The sequence below is a fragment of the Piliocolobus tephrosceles genome, chromosome 11 (assembly GCF_002776525.5).
Source record: "Piliocolobus tephrosceles isolate RC106 chromosome 11, ASM277652v3, whole genome shotgun sequence".
NCBI lineage: Eukaryota > Metazoa > Chordata > Mammalia > Primates > Cercopithecidae > Piliocolobus > Piliocolobus tephrosceles.
The window spans coordinates 34372627-34396556 of record NC_045444.1 but is presented as its reverse complement, the minus strand read 5'-3'; the positions used below and the strand labels follow the sequence as shown (position 1 = coordinate 34396556).

General features: G+C 37.3%; 1 protein-coding gene and 1 pseudogene across 3 annotated transcripts in view; both read right to left on the bottom strand.

Annotated features, from left to right (window-relative positions):
• The window catches only part of EPC2 (enhancer of polycomb homolog 2), a 141676-nt gene that overhangs the window by 100304 nt on the left and 17442 nt on the right, over positions 1-23930 (bottom strand). The window lies entirely within an intron of this gene.
• On the bottom strand, positions 12980-13364 carry LOC111546131 (annotated as a pseudogene). The gene has a single exon (XR_002732655.2). The product of XR_002732655.2 is annotated as a 40S ribosomal protein S26-like (transcript).

Below are 23930 nucleotides of genomic sequence, written 5' to 3'. Positions count from 1 at the left end.
TTATACAAAAGGAATTAGTGCAGTGATCCAAAAAGAAAAGTTTCATTCAGCAAGACATAAATAAAATTAAACTGAAGGTCCATTCTATGCAAAATACACAGATTAGTTTGATTATAACCAGTACTTTAAAAGGAAGGTAAGATGATAGACGGAGATAGATATCAAATAATAAGAAAAGAATTACATTAATTTCATGATCTTCTGCCAGTAATTACTATTAAAGAAAGCAGAGAGACAGAGATATAAAAACAAATGGGAAAGAAAAGAAATACAGTATGAGGAAGTGGGCCAACAAGTTTTTATGCCACAGACAAGTGAACAGTAAGCCAGGGCAGCTACTGGGACTCCTACAAGAAGCATCAAGTTTTGTCAGATCCAATCAAGTCATACCTGCTTTTCCCCAAATAATCATTCATACTACATCACAGTCAGTATCTCTTTGGCATTTTGTCAGACTAAATTAAATCAAGAAAGCATAAGCATATTTAAGAAAAATGTCATGAAATTTAGCTAAGGAACAGAAGTCTAGGAATAACTAAGTAAACTTAAAAAGAAGCAGAAAATGTAGCATGAGAACGGAGACCTGCCTACTAGAAATCACAAAATACTATAAAGCCAAATTTTCCACTCCTTTTTAAGCTCACTAAGTGCCACTCTAGTGAACATACAAATAATAATGAAGCGAAACAGCCTTATTGCTGAGGCAGAGAAAGTTTCAGTGGTCTGCAGAGAAAATCAAACCAACCACAACATTCCCGTAAGCCAAAGCCTAATCCAGGGCAAGGCACTAACTCTCTTCAATTCTATGAAGGCTAAGAGAGGTGAAAAAGCTACAGGAAAAAAGTTAGAAGATGGCAGAAACTGGCTCATGAGATTGAAGGCAAAAATCCATCTCCATAACATAAAAGCGCAAGGTGAGACAGCAAGTGCTGATGGAGAAGCATCAGCAAGTGATCCAGAAGATCTAGTTAAGATCAGTGATGAAGGTGGCTACACTGAACAATAGATTTTCAATGTAGGTGAAACAGCTTTCTACTGGAAGAAGCTGCCATGCAGGACTTTTATAGCTAGAGAGGAAAAGTCAATGCCTGGTTTCAAAGCTTCAAAGAACAGACTCACTCTCTTGTTAGGGGCTAATCAGCTGGTGATGTTAATTGCAGCCAATGCTCATTTACCATTCCAAAAATCCTAAGGCCCTCAGGAATATGGTAAATCTACTCTGCCTGTGCTCTACAGGTTTACTAAATATTCTAAGCTAACTTAGATTATTTAAGTTATTTTATTACTTAATTACTAAATATTCTAAGCTAACTTCGAATATTTAAGTTATTTTTTCCCCCGAGCAGTAGCTTCCATAGCAGTAGCTCAGGGGAAAAAATACATATATTTTTAAAAATACAACTACTTAACAATGTATACGGTCACCCAAGAAGTCTGATGGCGATGAACAAGGAGATTAATGCTATTTTCATGCCTGCTAAGACAACATTCATTCTGCAGTCCATGGATAAAAAGTAATTTTGACTTCCAAGTTTGTATTTAAGAAATACATTTTGTAAGGCAATAGCTGCCATAGATAGTGATTCCTCTGATGGATCTGAGCAAAGTAAACTGAAAACCTTCTGAAAAGGATTCACTATTCTAGATGTCATTGAGAACATTCATGATTCATAGAAAGAGGTCAAAATGCCCACATTAATAGGAGTTTGAAAGGAGGGAATTCTAATCCTCATGGATGACTTTGAGGAGTTCAAGACTTCAGTAAAGGAAGTAACTGAAGATGTAGTGGAAATGGCAAGAAAACTAGAATTAGAAGTGGAGCCTGTTCAGAATATGTGACTGAATTGTAGCAAATTCATAAAACTTGAACAGATGAGGAGTTGTTTCTTATTGATGAGCAAATAAGTGGTTTCTTGAGATGGAATTTACTGCAGGTGAAGATGCTGTGAACATTGCTGAACTGACAACAAAGGATTCGAACATTATGCAAAGTTGATAAGCAGCAGCAGGGTTTGAGAATGCAATTTTGAAAAAAGTTCCACTGTGGGCAAAATGTTATCAAACAGCATCACGTGCTACAATAAATTCTTTCATGAAACAGTCAACTGATGCAGCAAACTTCACTATTGTCTTACTATAAGAAACTTCCACAGCCACCTAACCTTTAGCAAACATTACCCTGATCAGTCTAGTCATTAACATCAAGGCAAGACCCTCCAACAGTAAAAAGATTGTGAATAACTGAAAGCTCAGATGACTGTTAGCAAGCATTTTTTAGCAATGGGGCATTTTAAAATTAAGGAATGTATATATTTTAGACAGTGCTAGTGCATACGTAATAGACCACAGTATAGTATAAGCATAACTTTTATATGAACTGTGAAACCAAAATATTCATGTAACTTGCTTTGTTGTGATACTTGCTTTATTGTGGTGGCCTGGAACCAAACCTACAATATCTGTATATATCTAAACATGTTAAGTAAAACCATAGACAGAAGAAAACAAAGGGAAATATCTTTCTGCTATAAGAGCAGAGAACTTCTTCAGAAGTACGAACAATAAAGCAAAAAAAAAAAAACAAAAAAAAAACTCAATGAAATCTATTACATTAAAATTAAAAATTTTTGTTCAATAAAGGACACCATGGACAAAGTTAATAAATGTATGACAAAAGGGTATGTTATTTTAAATGTCTGAAACCTATAAATGATTACTATCTAGAACATATAAGAAACTCCTGCAAATTATCAGGAAAAGTAACCCTAACAGAATGGGTAAAAGATACAAATAGACAATTTACAGAAGAGAAAACCCAAAAGGCTAACAAGTATGTGAAGAGATGTGCAAATTCATTAATAATCAGAAAAACACAAGTTTAAAAATTTTTATGAGATCATTTATACTGATTAAGCTGGCAAAAATAAAAAACTAAAATAATGCCAAGTGTTGGCAAGGATATGAGGATACAAATTCCTGCATGCATGACTATGGAAGCACAGACTTTCTACCACTCCAGAGAGCAACGTGATTAATTCAAACTGAATCTGCATAATCTATGAACTAGCAACTCCTGTCTTTAAATATATAACCCCAAGAAAACCTCACACAGGTATGTAAGTAGGTATATTCACTGAAATGATACCTGCTGTGGAGGAAAATCTGGGGCAATGTGGGTATCTATGAATGGGAGAGTAGGGAAGTAAAATGTGGTAGATGCCCATCATGAATATTACAAAACAGTTGGTATCAACAGACCAGATGCATATACAATGTGATGCAGCTTAGAAGCACTGTTACATGTAGAAGAATGAAGCTGGATCCTCAGCTTTCACCTTATACAAAAACCAACTGACCTGAAACCATAAAAATTCTAGAACATAACATCGCAAAAACTCTTCTAGACATTGGCTTAGGCAAAGAGTTCATGACCAAGAACCCAAACGCAAATGCAACAAAGATAAATCGATGGGACCTAATTAAACTAAGAAGATTCTGCACAGCAAAAGAAATAATCAGCGGGGCACAGACAACCCCCAGAGTGGGAGAAAATATTTGCAAACTGTGCATTCAACAAAGAACTAATATTCAGAATCTACAAGGAACTCAAACAAGTCAGCAAGAAAAAAAACAATCCCATCAAAAAGTGGGCAAAGGACATGAATGGACAATTGTCAAAAGAAGATATACAAATGTCCAACAAACAATGAAAAAATGCTCAACATTACTAATTGTCAGGGAAACGCAAATCAAAAGTGCAATGAGATACCACCTTACTCTGCAAGAATGGCCGTTAATTTAAAAATTAAAAAGTAATGATGTTGGTGTAGGTGTGGTAAAAACGAACACTTTTACACTGCTGGTGGGAATGTAAACTAGTACAACCTCTACGGAAAAACAGTATGGAGATTGGTTAAAGAACTAAAATTAGATTTGATCCAGTAATCCCACTACTAGGAAAAGAAAAGAATAAGGAAAAGAGGTCATTATATGAAACTTGCACACGTTTATAGCAGTACAATTCTCAATTGCAAAAATATAAACCAGCCTAAATGTTCATCAACTAAGGAGTGAATGTGGTGTATATATACCATGGAATACTACTCAGGCATAAAAAGGAATGAAATAATCACATTCGCAGCAAACTGGATGGAGCTGAAGACCATTATTCTAAATGAAGTAACTCAGGAATGGAAAACCAAACATCACATGTTATTACTTATAAGTGGGAGCTAAGCTATGAGGACACAAAGGCGTAAGAATGATATAATGGGCCAGGTGTGGTGGCTCACAGCTGTAATCCCAGCACTTTGGGAGGCTGAGGCAGGCGGATCACCAGATCAGGAGATCGAGACAAACCTGGCTAACATGGTGAAACCCCATCTCTACTAAAATTACAAAAATTAGCCGGCAGTGTTGGTGCATGCCTGTAGTCCCAGCTACTTGGGAGGCTGAGGCAGGAGAATCGCTTGAACCCGGGAGGCAGAGGCTGCAGTGAGCCGAGATCACGCCACCGCACTCCAGCTTGGGCAACACAGCGAGACTCCATCTCAAAAAAAAAAAAAAAAAATGATATAATGGACTTTGGAGACTCAGCAGGAAGGATGAGAGGTGACTGGGGGATAAAAGACTAGACACTGGGTACAATGTACATTGCTCAGGTGATGGGTGTACCAAAATCTCAGAAATCACCACTAAAGAACTTTTCCAAGCAACCAAACACCACCGGTTTCCCCAAAGCTATTGAAATAAAAAAAAAATTTTTTTAAAGATCCTTGTGATGTATTTTGTGAATAAGGAAAAAAAGCAGTGTTAATTCAGAAAACTCATAAGAAACAGAATCAGACATAACATGTGATTTCTACAAATTAAAAGGAAATGTACATAAAACAGTACAGATTTTGCCAGAAGAGACACATTAAACATATTAGTTGGTTGCCTGAGAGGGTAGAGAGGAGAATGGGAGTAGCAAAGAGAGAGAGAACAGAATAAATAAATGAAACCAGAGAGGGGTCTTGCAATACCCTTTCAAATTCAGGCCGTATTGGAATGCAGTGTCAGAGACAAAACAAGATTGGCCGTATGTGATTAACTGCAGAAGACGAACACACAGAGATTCATTATACTATTTTTTCTACTTTTGTGTATGTTTAATAATTCCATAATAAAAATGAAAATAGAGTGAGAGGAGGGGAGGAGAGGAAAACAGAAGGCTCTTTTAGAAACCAATGGTAACAATCTACCATAAAACTGAGGTATATGAGTAACTTGACTCTCTGCAACTTTCTTCCCAAAAAAAAAAAAAAAAAACAACTTTATACAATAATAAGATTGTGTATTAGAGAGTTTTCAAAACATATTGTTTTAAAACTGAACAAGGGTTTCGGTGTGCACTCAACACACCCCAGTAACCACAGATCAAAAACACAACTCATTAATTAGCAGAGATAAAGGCTTATGAATACTGGTAATAATTTTATAAACATAAAATGACAAGACAGAGAGGATGTGGAGAAATAGGAACATTTTTACACTGTTGGTGGGACTGTAAACTAGTTCAACCATTGTGGAAGACAGTGTGGTGATTTCTCAAGGATCTAGAACTAGAAATACCATTTGACCTAGCCATCCCATTACTGTGTATATACCCAAAGGATTATAAATCATGCTACTATAAAGACACATGCACATGTATGTTTATTGCGGCACTATTCACAGTAGCAAAGACCTGGAACCAACCCAAATGTCCATCAATGATAGACTGGATTAAGAAAATGTGGCACATATACACCATAGAATACTATGCAGCCATAAAAAAGGATGAGTTCATGTCCTCTGCAAGGACATGGATGAAGCTGGAAACCATCATTCTGAGCAAACTCACAAGGACAAAAAACCAAACACGGCATGTTCTCACTCATAGGTGGGAATTAAATAATGAGAACACTTGGACACAAGACGGGGAACATCACATCCTGGGGCCTGTCGTGGGGTAGGGGGAGAGACAGCATTAGGAGAAATACCCAATGTAAATGACAAGTTAATGGGTGCAGCACACCAACGTGGCACATGTATACATATGTAACAAACCTGCATGTTGTGCACATGTACCCTAGAACTTAAAGTATAATGAAAGAAAGAAAGAGAGAAAGAAAGAAAAGAAAAGAAAAGAAAAGAAAAGAAACCTAACCCGTCATTTTACCCCATGTTTTTCAAACTGCACCCACTAACAGGTCAGTCAGCAATTTTTTTAAAAGAAAAGAAAAAAAAATCAGAGAGTACTGAATGTAGAAAGTTATTTCAGTCATATATGTTTGTAAAATGTTTTTTATTGTCGATCACAGTCAAATTTTTTTAAGAAAACCCTAATATAGTCAAACTACTCATTTGTGTTTTGATAAGGTCTTATTGCCTGTAACAAAATTAAACAAATGTAGCCTCTGAGAGGTTTGTAAACTCTGAAACAGCAACATGAATTACTATTTCTCCTACCTGCCACTCTCCACACAGCCTCCTCCCTCAATAACAATCCCCTACTTCTCCTAAATAAACCCTTCTGTTCCACATTTAAAATGTCACTTCTTCAGTGAAACCTGACTACCCCCTAAGTGGAAAAAAAAATCCCTTTTATCAGTTCTCAGAAACAAACACCTTTCCAGCGTAGGCTAAGACATGGACCTTCATATCTGTTTCTGTAACCATGTGATTTCTGCCTTCTCCTTCCACTGGATTGTGGGGCAAGACATTGTGTCTGTTTTGCATACACCACTTTGTCCCCGATGCCTGGCACACCCTAAGCTCATGGAGCTTCTACATCGTACTAAAGAAAAAGGTAGGTTGCCCACCATCTATAGGATAAAGTCTCATTTTTTGAGCTTGACAAACATGTCTCATCTGAACTAGTGCAACCTATTATTCCAGGACCATATCCCTCCCAAACATCCTTGTCTAGAATTACAGCAAACTTCTTGCTATTCCCCAGTAACAGCATACTGTTTTATGCTTTTGTTTATTTATATACTGCTCCTCTCTGAATACAACTTCTACTTCCTATTCCGAGTTCACACACATCTTCTCACTCACTATGCCTAGTCTTCAAATTCATGAAAATCTCCAGCTTCTCGACCTTTCCATTTTCCTCATCAGATTCCCTTACAGCTCTCACTTCTTCACTCATGTCTAGAATACATGGTTCATATGACTCATCTTACCTCAATGCCATCAATTTCTCTGTCAATTTCATTCTACGTTTATAACGACCAAGTTGGCTCAACAAATATTTCAGGGTCCTTAAGCACCACAGAGGCTTTCTAAGTGAACATTTTTCAACCCCCAAACGAAATGAATATCCAGCCTCAAGATACAGAAGTGCACTAGAGTAAAAGAAACTAGATGGCTGAATATGCTACAATGCATGAATTAAAAATTATTTATCAGTAGGCATCATTTCTATATGCTTGGGAACACCTATTAAACACCGGATATTATCCTGTTATTGAGAACGTTGAATGAGAAACAGTCTCTGCCATTAAGAAACTTATCTAGTCAGAGAGAGAGATTGAAGTATGCAATCATGTTTGAACTTGACAAGCATGTCCAATCTCAACTAGTGAAACCACTCATCTTGGAAGGTTAGGGAAAGATGCCCAAAGAAAGTAAAATCTAAACTGTGACTTTTAGAATCAACAGGGATTTAGCAGGGCAATAGAGGAAATAAACAAATAAGCGAGGCAGAGAAAACATTATGTACAAAATGAACAAAGGTCTAGAAATAGTAAAAAATAAAAAATAAAAAGGCAAGTAGTTGAGAAAAGGGCTTCCAGTGCCAGGCAGAAATACGTTTTTCTTAATAGGGCAGAATTCCAAGTTGGAGCACCAAATACATTTTCCCATTCAAGTATTACTACAAATTTAGTTAGAATCTACTAGTAGCAAAAACGTTTGGCAGGAGCAGTGGCTTATGTCTATAATACCAACACTGTGGGAGGCAAGGCAGGAGGATCGCTTGAGCTTAGGAGATCGAGACCATCCTGGGCAACATGGTGAGACCTCGTCTCCATAAAAAAATTAAAAATTAGCTGGATGTGGTGGCTCACATCTGAGGTCCTAGTTACTTGGAAGGTTGAGACAAGAGGATCATTTGAGCACAGAAACGGGAGGCTGCAGTGAGCTGTGACTGCACCACTGCACTCCAGCCTGGGAGATATAGCAAGACCCTTTCTCTCTCAAAAAACAAACTTTTGTACCAAGACGGTGAGATTCACACACCTACAACAACAAACGACATCAAGGAACTAGGAAGCCAAGCCTGGAATCAGTAATTCCTAACGATTTAAGCCCATGTTTTCCTATACTTTTCTCACATCTCACCTTGCTGGTCACAGAAAGTGATGAAATATACAATGTCACCTTGCAGTTATGTAATGTTTTACGTTCTCAGAGAGCCTCTGCAATCGTGTGCTTATTAGGTCCTCACAATCTTGGGATGTATTGGTAGATATTTATATTGTTTTATAAATGAGACTCAAGAAACAAGTGATTTGCTCTTAGTTATGGCATCATTTTACAAGAGAATCAAATTTAAAGACTCTGATTCTAGGGTTCTTTAACTACTCCACCCTTACTAGAGAAGAGTGTTAAAGATGAAAAACCTGTCCTGGTAATGCTGATGATCTACAGATATGGGTAATAAGAAGAAACTGAGCTAAATGGCAGCATATTTATTTAAAGAGATTCTTTGGATACATACTTCACTTTCCCCAAAGTACAAAACATTTTTAGATACTATCCAATTATCAAAATATATATTTAATATATGAGGATTCAATATTATTTTGTTTTAGTGACAGGGTCTCACGCTGTCACCCAGGCTGGGGTGCAGTGGCATGATCATAGTGCATTGTAACCTCAAATTCCTAGGCTCGAGTGGTCTTCCCGCCTTAGCCAGGTGCATACCACCACACCTAGATAATTTTAAACATTTTTTAAAGATGGAGTCTCACTATATTGCCCAAGTTGGTCTTGAACTCCTGGCCTTAAGCAATTAGCCTGCCTCAGCTTCCCAAAGTGTTGGGATTACAAGCATGAGCCAGCATGATGGCCTTATTTTATTTTAATTTTATAAATGAGAACATTTTTAAACAGATCACAGATGACTCTCTTCTTGTTAACAGAGTTGGCAGATGACGGGGCTGAAGTCAGAAATGAAGGAGCCAGATCAAGACATACTCCCTCAATTTAACTTGTAGACCAAATTTAGCTCTAAAAATAAATCTCATCTTCATTTCTTTCACCAGATTATGAGACAGTCTCTCAAACAAAAACAAACAAACAAACAACAACAACAACAAGAAAATACAGTAATCTCATTTCTAGAGGACTGTGCTTCGTATAATAAACATAACTAGTTGTAAACACATAGAATCCTGGAAGTAGGTACCAGAGTTTTGGTTTTGTCTTTTTTGGGGAAAGAGTAGACAGAGGTAATATCAATTCCTTGTTACATCATTACATGCTGCATTATACTTTGGTAGGTTACTAGGCTTTTAAAAATAACTAAAACTCAAGCACAGGCACTACTTGATTTTCTTTCCTTTAAAAAGATATCCCTTTGACCCACCAACTCTATTTATGGAATTCACCCCCCCCCCCCAAAAAAGTGGGTAATAATGGCTGTATAAAAATGGTCATCATGGCACTGTTTATAAGACAAAAAGACAGAGACAGAAAGCACCTAAATGTCAATAAACAGGGAATTACTTATGTAAATCACACTATGCACCTAAGATTGAACTCTTGCTTAGGCAGCAGTAAAAAAACAACATAACTTAGATCTCTACTTAAAAAAATAACTAGGATATGAAGTAAACAAGCAGGTTATAAAATAACATGAGCAAATATAAATAAATATATATGCAGAGAAAGGAGCCTAGTGAATAGAATATACCACAAAATGCTAACTAATCAGTGACTGTTATTTTTTTCTGTGTGCCCTTTGTATTTTCCAAATCTTCTATAGTAAATCTGTATTACTTTTGTTTTTTATGTTGTAAAAATATTGCATTTTAATTGAAACATCTCTCCCATCTCTCCACCAAGATACACAAAATCATTTCTTATAGCTACTTTGACATTCTGAAAAATCTTTTTGAAACCTACTATAATTATGCTTAAGCATTTTTCTGAGTTTCTGTAAAGACATTACACACTTTCTACTTTTTATTTTCCCCTGAAAACATGAAATTACATGGTAAATAAAGCAGACTTTAAAAAAAAAAAAGTAATTCATGATTTTTAGTCATACACAATGAGCACCAGGATGCAGAGAAGAAGTATGTTGTTGCTGTTGTTGTTGTTTTTCTTTTGGGGATGAATGAACTAAGGTTCTACAGCCACACTGGTAGAAACCAACAAGAATGAAATTTTCCATCTTACCAAGTTCATGCCCCAACTTACTGGCTTTCAGGATTTATCCACTGAATTAGGATACATACAGAGCCAAAGATTATTCATTGCTATTTTAAAACTCCCAACTAAAGATAGCTGACTGAATGCCTATACTTATATACTCTACCACCTTATAATGTAAACTTATTAGTAATGGACTAAAAAACGTATAAAGCCACAATCACAAAGAGAATGAGATAAGCCATCAGCACAAGAGTACAGCAAAATTCTGGGAAACTAAAATTGAAAAGAGCAGGAGAAATGGAAGAAAAAGAAAAAAAATCTCAGAAATAAAGACTACAATTATTAGAAGCCCAATGAAAATTATATCCCAAAAACACCTATAAGTGTGCTGTATAATACTGGGCCCATCTGTCCCACAGAAAACCAGGGATGATAGGGATTTACGAACACCAGCTAGAAAGAGCTAGAATGAGAAAAGCACTTCCTTGCCTACTTGCTGAAAGCCCATCATTCTACACAGATAGAAAAGGGTGCCACTGAACTAAGAATGTTGTGAATACCTCAAATCCAAAAAAACATGAACAGAAGAAAATTTAATAAATCTATTCAATTATCTTAAAACGAGAAGACAAGATTCAGCTATACCTCTACTGATGAACAACTCTTATTCTGGGGAGGGGAGAAAAAAAAATGTTCAAGAAGAATGCTCCAAACCTAATATACTCAAAAGTAGCATTTAGGGATATGAAAATTAAAAAATCACCTGAAATATGAAAATCTCCAAAAATAAGAACATAAAAGGCAGGGGTAGGAAGACCTAGAAGAAATTTGAAGAGTTGATTAAACTCATGAATGGAAGAAAAAGAAAAAACTCAAAAATAAAGACCACAATTATTAGAAGCCCCATGAAAATTATATCCCAAAAAACCTTTAAGTGTGCTGTATAAAGCTGGTCAAATACCCAGTTGAATGAAAATTAGATAAAGAGAAATAAAATGAGTACGACAGAAGGTGGTAAGCAGAATATACAACAGGCAAAGAAGGAATGACAGTCATATAATTAGAGTTCCTAAAGAACAAAACAATGCAACAGAACTAGTATTTAAAACTATATTCCAGAAAACCTTCTAGGAACAAAAGACTATGAAGTTACATACCAATGAAGGGAGCAAGATGGAGGAAGCCCCATACCTCATTCCTACACAAACATACCAACTGCACAATATACAGTCCAAAAAGCCTTGAGAAATCCAGAAAGCAGTTCAGAAATGGTAGTACCCCAGGCAAGCTCAAAGCCAAGAACATGTGCATTGAAATGGGTTTAAAAGGCCATAACCCCTTCCCCGAAGCCAGCACACATCAACACTATTGGGAGAAAAAGCACAACGTATGGCTTCTTCCTCAGGAGAGAAAGGGATGAGTGAAACTTATGTCCAACATTCTGGCTTTTCAGGAGTCTGCCTGATGGACTGGTATACTTTGGATACCTGGGCTCCAAACAGAATTGGGCTCAGCAACATTGTGCAGCACCAGAGAACCTGCACCACAGCAGGTAGAAGACAGCACAACTTGGTATGATGAGGAGAAAGTGTCCAGTTCATGGCTTTTCCCTCTGGAAGGAAATGGAAGAGTGGAAAATGCATCCAATATTCTGACCATCTGATTTGGAATGTAGAAGGGACTAATTCTGTCTTCCTGACTTGAAGCAATGACTTAATCAACATACTATGGAAACCTGTAGACTGTAGAGAACAAAAGAACTCAGTGGCTTGCTGAAGCACCAGAGAATCTGCAGTATCACACACACAGACAAGAGGGAGCAAGAGAGTACAAACACCTGAAAAAGAAACTAGCAAACCTCTCTAATTGGGAAATTACATGTACAAGTACAACAAAGATGCATCTCCAGAATCTCTAGCTGGACTGATTTGCAAAGGTCTTCTCTTAGACAAAACCAGTTTGTAAAGACTGGAAGAGATGCCTGTTTTTTCAAAAGTCATGGCAAAAAATAAGGCACACAAAGAAGCAAGCAAACAGCCCAATAAAGCAAGAAACTAAATCAAGAAAACAACCTAAAAGAAGATCTATGAATTATCTAACAAAAAATTCAAAATAACTGTCTCAAAGAGGATCAATGTACTACAAGAGAACAATGATACACAAGTAAATAAAATCAGAAAGTCAGGCATGGTGGCTCACACCTGTGGGTGTGGGAGGCTGAGGCCAGCAGATCACTTGAGGTCAGGAGTTCGAGACCAGCCTGACCAACACAGCAAAACCCCATCTCTACTGAAAATACAAAAATATTAGACGGGCGTGGTGATGCGCGCTTGTCATCCCAGATATTTGGGAGGCTGAGGCATGAGAATCACTTGAACCCAAAAGGCAGAGGCTGCAGTGAGCTAAGATCACACCACTGCACTCCACCCTGGGTAACAGAGTGAGACTCCATCTCAATAAATAAATAAATCAGAAAAATGATTAATGTAAAATGAGAATAAACAAAGACATAGATTACTTTTTTTTTTTTTTTTTTTAAGTAAAATTTCCATTTCATTTTTCTCCAGAGAATAGTCTGTCTCAGTCTTTAAGGATTCGGCTCCTTACATGGGCTTTGGTGGGGGACGTGGGGCAGCACCCGCAGGTCTAAATCGGGGAGGGGGTGTTCGGTCCTTGCCGGCTTCACGAGATCGATTCCTGACTACTTTGCTGTAAATTGCACAACTCACACAGTAATGTAGCTTCACATACAGCTTGGGAAGCACATAGGCATCAAAGACACTCACTTCAGAAATGTCCCTGACTGCTGCGGCCTCCACTATGTTTCAAATGACGAATTTCTTAATGGCCTTGTCCTTGGGCACGCATCGGGCACAGTTAGTGCAGCGAATAGGCTGCACATGGCCGCGGCCCTTTTTGGCACGACCGTTGTTCCTTCTTTTCTTTGTCATCTTGGACGTACGGACCGAAGAGAGCAACATAGATTAGTTTTTAAAAGATCCAACAGAATTTCTAAAGTTGAAGAATATAACTTAATTGGAAACATTACTAGAGAGGTTCAACAGCAGGCTTGATCAAACAGAGCAAATTGTCAGTGCATTCAACGACAAGTCTTTTAAAATTTTTGAGTCAGAGGAATATAAAGAATGAAGAAACATGAAGAAAGTCTAAGGGACTTATGGGATACAATCAAGTGGACCAATATACACATTACAGTAGCTTAAGAAGGAGGTTAGAGAGAGAACAGACAGAGAGCTTGTTTGAAGAAATAATGGCCAAAAATTTCCCAAATCCAATTAAGAAAATGGACATCCAAATTCAGGAAGCCCACAGGACTCCAACTAGAACAGCCCAACAACACACACACACTGAGATACATTATAATAGTTATAGTCAAGTTGTCAAAAGTCAAAGACAGAGAATCTTGAAAGTAAGAGAAAAACAACTTGTCATGTACAAGGGAGAGCTCATAGATTAATCAGTGCATTTCTCAGCAGAAACGCTACAGTTCAGGAAACAGAATAATATATCCAAAGGGCTGAGAGAAAAAACTGCCAGAAAAGAATGATATATCTGACAAAATGTCCTTCAAAAATGAAAGACAAATAAAAACCTCCCAGATAAGTGAAAACTGAGGGAGTTCATTGCTACTGACCCTTCCTATAAAAATTGCTAAAGGGAGTCCTTCAAGTTGAAACAAAAGGATGCTAGACAACAAGAAACCATGCAAAAATATAAAACCTAGGAAAAGTAAATATATAGGCAAATAGAAAACCTATACTACTGTAATGGTGGTATGCAAATTATTTTAATTTCTGGTATACAACTTAAAAGACAAAAGCATTAAAAAATAAAACTATGTTAATGTATACAAAACACAAAAAATGTAACTTTGACACTATAATATTAAGTGGTGGTGAGCAAAAGGCATAGTTTTTGTGTACGAAAATAAATTGCTTTTAAGTTTTTAGACTGTTACCACTGTAAGATGTTTTATGTAATCCCCATGATAATCACAGCACAACTACCTTCAAGAAAATTAAGAAAGAAAAATAAGTCACTATAAAAAAAAATCAATGAAGCACAAAGTCAGCATGTGAGACATAGAGTAGATGAATGGAGTGAAAAACAAAAAGACTCCGAGCACATGCTATCTATAAGAGATTCACTTTAGACATAAGGACAAACATAGTGAAAAGATGGAAAAAGATATTCCACGTAAATGGTAACCAAAAGAAAGCAGAGATGTCCATACTTCTATCAGACAAAAAAGACTTTAGTCAAAAACCATCAAAAGACATAAAGACACATAAAGACAAATGAGTTAATTCACCAGTAGCATATAACAATTATAAGACTTACTTTTAACTACTTCTTATAATTAAGAAGACTGAGTCAGTAATCAAAAAACCTCTCAACAAAGAAAAGCCTAGGACTAGACGGCTTCACTGGAGAATTTTACCAAACATTTCAAGAAGGATGGACACAAATCCTTCTCAAACTCAAAGATACTTTAAGAAAACTGTAAGCCAATATCCCATACATATTCAGGCACATCAACAAATGTGAATGGATTTAACTCACCTACTAAAACAAAAAGGTTTTCAATTTGGCTTCTAACCTAAGGCTCAACTATACACTGTATAAAAAAAAACTTCCTCAAAATGAAAATAATGCAACTAAAAATGCGAGGAGGAAGAGGAAAAAATAGAATAAGCTGAATTTTTGTGAGCTTACTCAAAGACGGTTAAGAAAGGGTAAAAACAAAGGGATGGACAAAGTTTACCAGGTAAATGGAGACAATAAGAAATGCAAGCAGATCCTAATACAAGACAAGTAGAATTCAAGCTAAACAAAATTAAATATGACCATAGAAAAGATGACTTTTGGGGGGGGATGGTACGGGGTCTTGCTCTGTTGCCCAGGCTGGAATGCAGTGGCATAATGTCAGCTCGCTGAAACCTCCACCTCCCAGGTTCAGGCAATTCTCCTGCCTCAGCCTCCTGAGCAGCTGGGATTACAGGTGTGCACCACCACGCCTGACTAATTTTTATATTTTTAGTAGAGACAGGGTTTCACCATGTTGGCCACACCAGTCTCGAACTCCTCATCTCAAGTGATCCACCTGCCTCGGCTTCCCAAAGTGCTGGGATTACAGGCATGAGCCTACACGCCCAGCCAAAAAGATGACTTTTTAATGCTACCAAAAAAAAAAAAAATCACAATTCACAACAGAGATTTAGCATTTATGATTATTTTTATAGCAGGTAAAGCAGCAAACATTTTATGAAGCAAAAGCTACCAGATATGCAAGTACCAATAGATAAAAACACACTAATAACAGCAAACTTTAATACACCACTATCAGCATAAAACAAATCAAGTGAACAGCTAAGCAACTTAATAAGGTTGATCTTACACCTATATATCAGACTTTATGCCCAAATGGCCCCTTCTTCCCAAGTACCCAAGAAGCCATCATAAAAATTATTCATGTATTAGTTAAGAATAAGAAAGAATAGGGGCTGGATGCAATGGCTCACACCATAATCCCAGCAATTTCAGAAGCTGAGGAAGGAAGACTGCTTAGCCTAGGAGTTCAAGATAAGCCTGGGAAACACACTGATGTCTAGTCTCCACAAAAAATAAACAAAAATAGGTGGCACGTGCCTGTAGTCCCAGCTACTTGGGAGGCTGATGTGGGAGGATTGCTTGAGCCTGGAAGTTGAGGCTGTAGAAATCTTGCCACTGTACTCCAGCCTGGGCAGCAGAGCGAGACCGAGGGGAGGGGAGGGGACAGAGAGGAGGAGAGAGAAGAGACATGGGAGAGGAGAGGAGGGGAAATTTTTCTAAGCATACCCTTTGTAAAGTCCCAAATTTTAGAACCACGTTTGACATGCTCAAAAAATAAAAATTAAAATCAACAGGGATGTGGAAGAAAGAACTCAACAGGGAATACAAAAAGAAACAGAAAATAAACCCTATCTTATAAATGAACCCATATTAATGGGTAAGAGGTTCTTTTGGGGCTGATAGAAATGTTCTGAAACAAAATAGTGGTAATGGTTGTACAACACTGTGAATATACTAAAAAACACTTACTTGTATACTTTAAAATATAGAATTTTACATTATATGAATTGTTTTTCAATTTTAAAACTACAAAAAAAAAAAAAAGAGTAACAGGGACCAAATTCACCCTTCCACCTGATGCAACCAACACAATACCCTGACAAAGTAATAAAACAATGGGTTTTAAGACAATGGACATCAGGCAATGAAGGCCAGTAATCTTTATGGCTGCCTCAGTAGTTAGTTCCCAGAGTACGGAACAAGAGAATAAACTGAGGCAGAAGGCATCATGAAGCTCAGTAGACTTCATGAGTTGAGACAGAGTTCAGAAGACCAAGGCAGCTAAGGTTCACAGGACAGAGTACCAAAGAGGAAAAGAACTGCATGGAGAAAGAACCCAGAAGCACGAAAGAGGGTTCCCTGGAGTATTTAGTAGTATACTGATCAGCACAGCTGTGTGAAGAAACTACCTGAGGCTGGAGAAACAACCATCCAAAAGAGTTTGAGGGAACACAATGCCTGTTCCTAACAAGACTGAAAAACCTCAAAATTTAAGGGCACTGGATAGAGTACTCAGCAAAAAATACTGATTCAGTAGTGGAGAATAATTAACCCAAGAATGACCAGTGCTTCAGACTCCCTAACAAATTAAAAGAGCAAAACCCAAAGGTATCAAACTATTTACAAGTAACTTTTACAAGTAAATTTTGAGGTTTTTCCAGTCTTGCTAGGAACAGGCACCAGTCCCTCAAACTCTTTCGGATGACTGTTTTGGTGCCAACACAGCACACTGCAGCCTCGATCTCCTGGGCTCAAGTGATTATCCTGCCTCAGCATCATGATTAACTGGGACCACAGGTTTGCACCATCACACCTGGCTAATTTTCAAAATTTCTCTTTTGTAGAGACGGGGTCTTGCCAGGTTGCCCAGGCTGGTCTCAAACTCCTGACCTCAAGCAATCCTCCCACCTTGCCCTTTCGAAGTGTTGGGATTACAAGTGTGAACCACCATGCCCAGCCTTTACAAGTAACTTAACTACATCCCAGAACAAAGCTCAAGGACACTTACACGAATACAAAAATATCCAGCACCCAACAGTGTAATATTCAATGGAGGTTAAAAGAGACTCATTAAAAATATTCAATCCAAAAGGTGGCAGAAAAAGAGGAAGAGGGGAACAAAACCAGAATAAACTACTAGTAAGAGACAGAGTCAAACCTAACCTTACTAGAAATCATATTAAATGTAAATGGTTGAAACATAAGAGATGAAAATCAAGTAACACACTTCTAAATAACCTATGGCTCAAAGAAGTCAAAAGAGAAATAAATTAGAAACTATTTTGAACTAAATGAAAATACAACAGGATGTAATATGCAATAAAGCAGCACACAGGAAAAAAATTTGCAGCACTAAACACCTGTATTAGAACAGAAAAAGGTCTTAACATTTACCCTAAAAAACTGGAAGAACAAAATAAACTGTAAGAAAGAAAGGAAATAAGATCAAAGTAGAAATCAATAAAATATGAAACAGAAAATCAACAGAGAAAGATCAATAAAACCAAAAGCTAATTCTTTAAGAAAATTCATAAAATTGATAAACCTCTAGCCAGATTGGAGGGGGGGGGGGAGTGAGAAGGCACAAATTACCAATATCACAAACAAGAGGTAATACCTCAACTTCATGACAATACATTCAACAACTAGCTGAAAAGGACAAATTCCTTGAAATGAAACAATCAAAGCTCACTTGGGAAGAAACTGATAGCCTTATACCTATTAAAGAAACCGAACTGTACTTTAAAAGTTCACACAAAGAAAACTCCAGAAACAGATGGCTTCACTGGTGAATTTCACCAAATATTTAAGGAGAAAAACAATACCAACTCTACACAATTTTTTCCAAAATACTGAAGAGGAAGGAATACTTCCCAACTCGTTCCACGAGGCCAGTATGACTGATCCTAAAACTAGAAAAAGATACTGGAAGGAAAGAAAACTACAGACAAATACCTATTTACGAGCTGAAATGCAATCACTCTAAACAAAAATGTGGCAAATAGAATCCAATAATACATTAAAAGGATAATACATGACCAAATGGGGCTTATTCCAGGAAGGCAGGATTGACTTACATTCAAAATAAATGTAACTCGCCATTTAATAACTTAAAAAAAAAAAAAAAAAAAAAAAAAACCAGGCATGGTGGCTCACGCCTTTAATCCCAGCACTTTGGGAGGCCGAGGCAGGTGGATCACGAGGTCAGGAGTTCAAGATCAGCCTGGCCAACATAGTGAAACACCGTCTCTACTAAAAATAAAAAAATTAGCCAGGCATGGTGGTATGTGCTTGTAGTCCCAGCTACTCGGGAGACTTAGGCAGGAGAATCGCTTGAATCCGGGAGGCAAAGGTTGTGGTGAGCCAAGATCATGCCACTGCACTCCAGCCTGGGCAACAGAGCGAGACTCCATCTCAAAAAAAACAAAAACAACCAAAAAAAAGTATGATCACCGCCACAGATACAGAAAAAGCATTTGACAAAAGCCAACATCCATTCCAAAAATTCACAGAAAACCAGAACTACAAGAGAATGTCCTCAATCTGATAAAGGGCATTACAAAAAAAACTACAACTAACATCACACAGAAGTGAAATACTAACTATTTTTCTCAGGATAGCCTTCTCAACAGTTCTATTCAATACTGTACCGGAATTTCTAGTCAGTGTAATCATCTGACAAAAGAAAAGCAGTGGGGAAGAGTCAAAAAAACAAAGCGAATAAACATCCAGACTGAGACAGGAAGAAGTAACACTGCCTTTATTCACAGACCACATGATCCTCTATGCAGAAAATCTGATGGAATCTCCAAAAAAAAAAAAAAAAACTACTAGGAAAAGTGAGTTTGGCAATATTGAAGGATACAAAATCAATATACACACAAAAAAAACTACTGTAATTCTATATACTAGTTACAAACAACAGGACACTGAAGTGAAAAACAGAATCCAGACAATCTCTGTAAAGACCCCATTTCAATCTCCAGTGGTTTGAAACATAACAGTGTGCTAGTTCCTTTTATTTTGTACTGAAACAACCTGCCACGCATCCAACTTGGGGCTGACTGATTTAGTTGCTGTAAGACCCTGCGGTCTGACAACGATGAAGAGTTTTGATTGGCAAAGTCTTCATTTATCTATGAAATAGCAAAGACAGGCTTCTCAATTCTATCAACAGAATTTTAATAACGTGGCCCATCCTACTGGTATCTGAAAACACCAGAATTTTCCTTTTCATTAAGCACATATATTTTCAACCATATCAGTCTTCAATTACACATATTATTTCCTTTCTAAGAAGCTGTGACAGATTTAACTTATAACCAATCATGTCTTTCAGTCTTTCATTTACATAGTTGGCACTCCAAGAGAGTTTAGACTTATAAAAGCGCTATCCGGCTCCTACTCAAAAAAGCATAGATAATCAGCATTTTAGAAGGAAACACCTTCTGAGCATGAAAAAAAAAAAAAAGTCTAACAATGGCTTATTAAAGTTTCATGTGTTTCAGCTTCAGAATCACCTATAGGTCTTGTTTCAACACACTGCTGAGCCAAATCACCAGAATTTCTGATTCAGTAGGCCTGGGATGGAACCAGGCAACTGGCATTTCTAAGTTCCTAGGTGATGTTTGATGACGCTGTGCATTTGGGACTACATTCTGAGAACCACCAGTTTAAGGCAGTGCTACTCAGACTGCAACTCTCCGGAAGTACAAAATTCAGTGTAAGCATTTAGGAGAGTTTAAAGCAATCAGAGTAATTTTATGTGCTGAAACAATTTAAAAATTGTGAACTGTATTTTCTACATCTTTATTTTTTCCATATTTTTATTGTACCTGACAAAAGTATTGGTATGCAATAAATTAAATGTTTTTTTAAAATTCGTCCTCTGGCTTGGTACAGTGGCCCATGCCTGTAATCCCAGCACTTTGGGAGGCCAAGGCAGGAGTCTCTACAAAAAAAGTCAAAAAATTAGCCAGGTGAAGCATGGCTGTAATCCCAGCTACTCAGGAGGCTGAGGCAGGAAGATGGCTTGAGCTCAGGGGATGAAGTCCACAGTGAGCCATGATCATGCCATTGCACTCAAGCCTGGGCTGACCCAGAGCAAGACCCTGTTTCAAAAAAACAAAAATAAAAATAACACCATAAAAACTGGTCTTTCACCACAGACAATTTGAAAAACATGGCCTAAAGAACATGCTATCCATCCAATTCACTAATATTCTAAATACTGGCTTGTAGGTAACATTACTTAAGTTTCATTAACTTTGCCTCCCAAAGAAACACATCAGCTTTAGCTAAAAATCAATAAAATAAGCAGTAGCATTATTGATGTTTGTTTTTTCTGTAAAACTATATTTAAAGACATTTATCACCTAAACAGGTAAGTGCCCATTTACTATAAATTCCTTTTAGAATGTAATAACAGGGTAAAGATTTTTTTCTCCTGAAAAACAGCTGTGTTAAATTTTAAATGAGTAAGAACTGAATCATTCATAGCTGCTGTATCTTAACTGCCTGTGAGGGGTATGAAGAAGAGGTGTGAGTGCAGGGCTTTAACGGACTGAGTAACTGATATCTTAAACCGAAATATAAAAGTGAAAACAATCTTGTGCAGATAACTGTTATCCTAAACATCATAATTCTAGAATATCTGAATTATAAATCAACTTTTGGAAAACTTAATTATAAGTCGTATAATGTTAACTTGTACCACTCGATAATGCAACAAATGTTTACTCTTTTGTTCCCATATCTAATTCTTGGGTTTTTGAAAACCTTGTTTTCAACCAACAATTTCCTAATGCTAATAAGACCACGATCTTCAACACCAACTTAGAAAGGTGACACTACCATGAATGTAGCTTAAATACTCACTCGAGAATGGAAATGACAGTAGTAAAAGTAATTCAAAACAGTAGGTGAATAAATTACTGGTATTTGACTTTTAAAAACATTAGTTGATGTTCAGTTAATTTACTTATTGATTTACAAAGTCATTTCTAAAATTATTTTGCATTCCTTGAATACTAAGGGTAGACAGATAACCCATACAGATTATTCCAAGATACCCATATATGAAAATAACCAAGAATTAGATCTGAAGTTGTGAATAAGACAGAATGATTTCACAGGCCTAGAATGGGACCTGAGGTTCAGCATTTTAACAAGCTCTCAGGTAATGCGTATCTGCAGACCAAACTCAAGTAGCAAGGTTCATAAACCACATAAATGTCTCAAAGTATCTTTATGGTAGAACCACTCTGGAGAACAGTTTGATCCTTTCTTTTTAAAGTTAAACCTTTTAAATGTAACTACTATACAATGAAGGCATTTCACCTTCAGGTATTTATTTACCCCAAACAAAGGAAAACAGATCAAAGCCAGACATCACTCTAAAGATAAACAAATTGTGATACAGCCATAAATTGAAATACTATTCAGCAACAAAAAGGACTGAACTACTTATACAAGCTGCAATATGTATTAATCTAAAAAAAAAAAATTTATGCTGAGTGAAAGAAGCTAGAGCAAAGAAAAGAGTATATACTGAGTCCATTTATATAAAATTCTAGAAAATGCAAACCACTAATCTACAGTAACAGAAAGCAGATGAGTGTTTGCCTGAAGACCAGGAGGTAGAGGGATTGGGAGATGAGATATGTTGATTATCTTGACTGTGAAAACAGGTGTAACACAAATGTCAACACAACAAATTGCACACTTAAAATGTGTGCAGTTTGTATGTCAATTATACCTCAATAAATGTTTGTGTTTATTTATTTATTTGAGACATTGACTCACTCTGTTGCCCTGGCTGGAGTACAGTGGTGCGATCACAACTCACTGCAACCTTGACCTCCCAGGCTCAAGTGATCCTTGCACTTCAGCCTCCCGAGTAGTATACAGCACCATGCCTGGCTAATTTTTGTATTTTTTGTGAAGACAGGGTTTAGCCATGTTGCCCTGGCTGGTCTCAAACTCCTGGACTCAAGCAATCCACCCACCTGGGCCTCCCAAACAGCTGGGATTACAGGTATGAGCCGCTGTGCCCAGCCTAAAAAATTATTTTTAACAGTATCTTCCAAACACAAAAGTCTGGCTAAAATAATGTCACTATACATAAAATACTAAGCTCTAATTATTTGAAAATTCCATGTAATACACAACAGTATGCCTATACTAAGAGTAAGAGCCTCCTCTTTTGGGGAATTGAGTAGTAGGTGACTCAGAGTCCTTTAGGATCTTTCTTAGTTCCAAGTAACCACTGAAAACATGTACTATAGAGCAGGGGTCTCCAACTCCTGGACCATGGACCACACAGCAGGAGGTGAGCAGAGGGCAAGCAAGCATTACCCCCTGAGCTCCATCTCCTGTCAGATCAGTGGCGACATTAGATTCTCATAGGAGTGTGAACCCTATTGTGAACTGCACATGCAAGGGATCTAGGTTGTACATTCCTTATGAAAATCTAATGCCTGATGATCTGAGATAAACAGTTTCATACCAAAACCATCATCTCCCACCCTCATCCATGGAAAAATTATCTTCCACAAAATTGGTCCCTGGTGCCAAAAAGGTTGGGGACTACTGCTATAGAGTGAATAAGAAACCAGTGATGATCCAGGCTCCAGTGGTAAGATAGATTCTTACCAAAAAAAAAAAAAAAAAAAAAACTTAATCTGTACAGTAAAACTGGAATTTTGCTAGCTACAGCCATAAATTTTGCATTAAATAATTTTTAAAAAAATTGGCCAAGCGTGATGGCTCACGCCTGTAATCCTTGCATTTTGGGAGGCCGAGGTGGGCAGATCACAAGGTCAGGAGATTGAGACCACCCTGGCTAACATGGTGAAACCCCGTCTCTACTAAAAATACAAAAAATTAGCCAGGCGTGGTGGCGGGCACCTGTAGTCCCAGCTACTCGGGAGGCTGAGGCAGGAGAATGGCAGGAGCCCAGGAGGTGGAGTTTGCAGTGAGCTGAGATTGCATCACTGCTTTCCTGCCTGGGCGAGAGACTCCGTCTCAAAAAATAATAAATAAATAAATAATAATAGTAATAATACAAAAACACAATAGATACACCTTTTGAGTAGTCTGTCCCATGTATCAACTCTCTACTCTACCATTCTCTCCCATTCTTTCCCACAAGAGTGTGCTGCCATCAGCCAAGCTGGTAAATCATCTCACCCTAATTGCAGCCACAGTTAACTTTATTGAGCTAGATGTTTGACCTGAACTAGGCCAATCATATTCCATCTCCTGGAAATTTAAAAATGAAACTGAATCACTATTCTCAGCCAAAGCTGGCTGCCTAAATAAAAAATAAAATTAGAAGCTTTGAGGTAGCCACTTTTGGCCAAGAATATGTGCAAGTTCTATAAAGT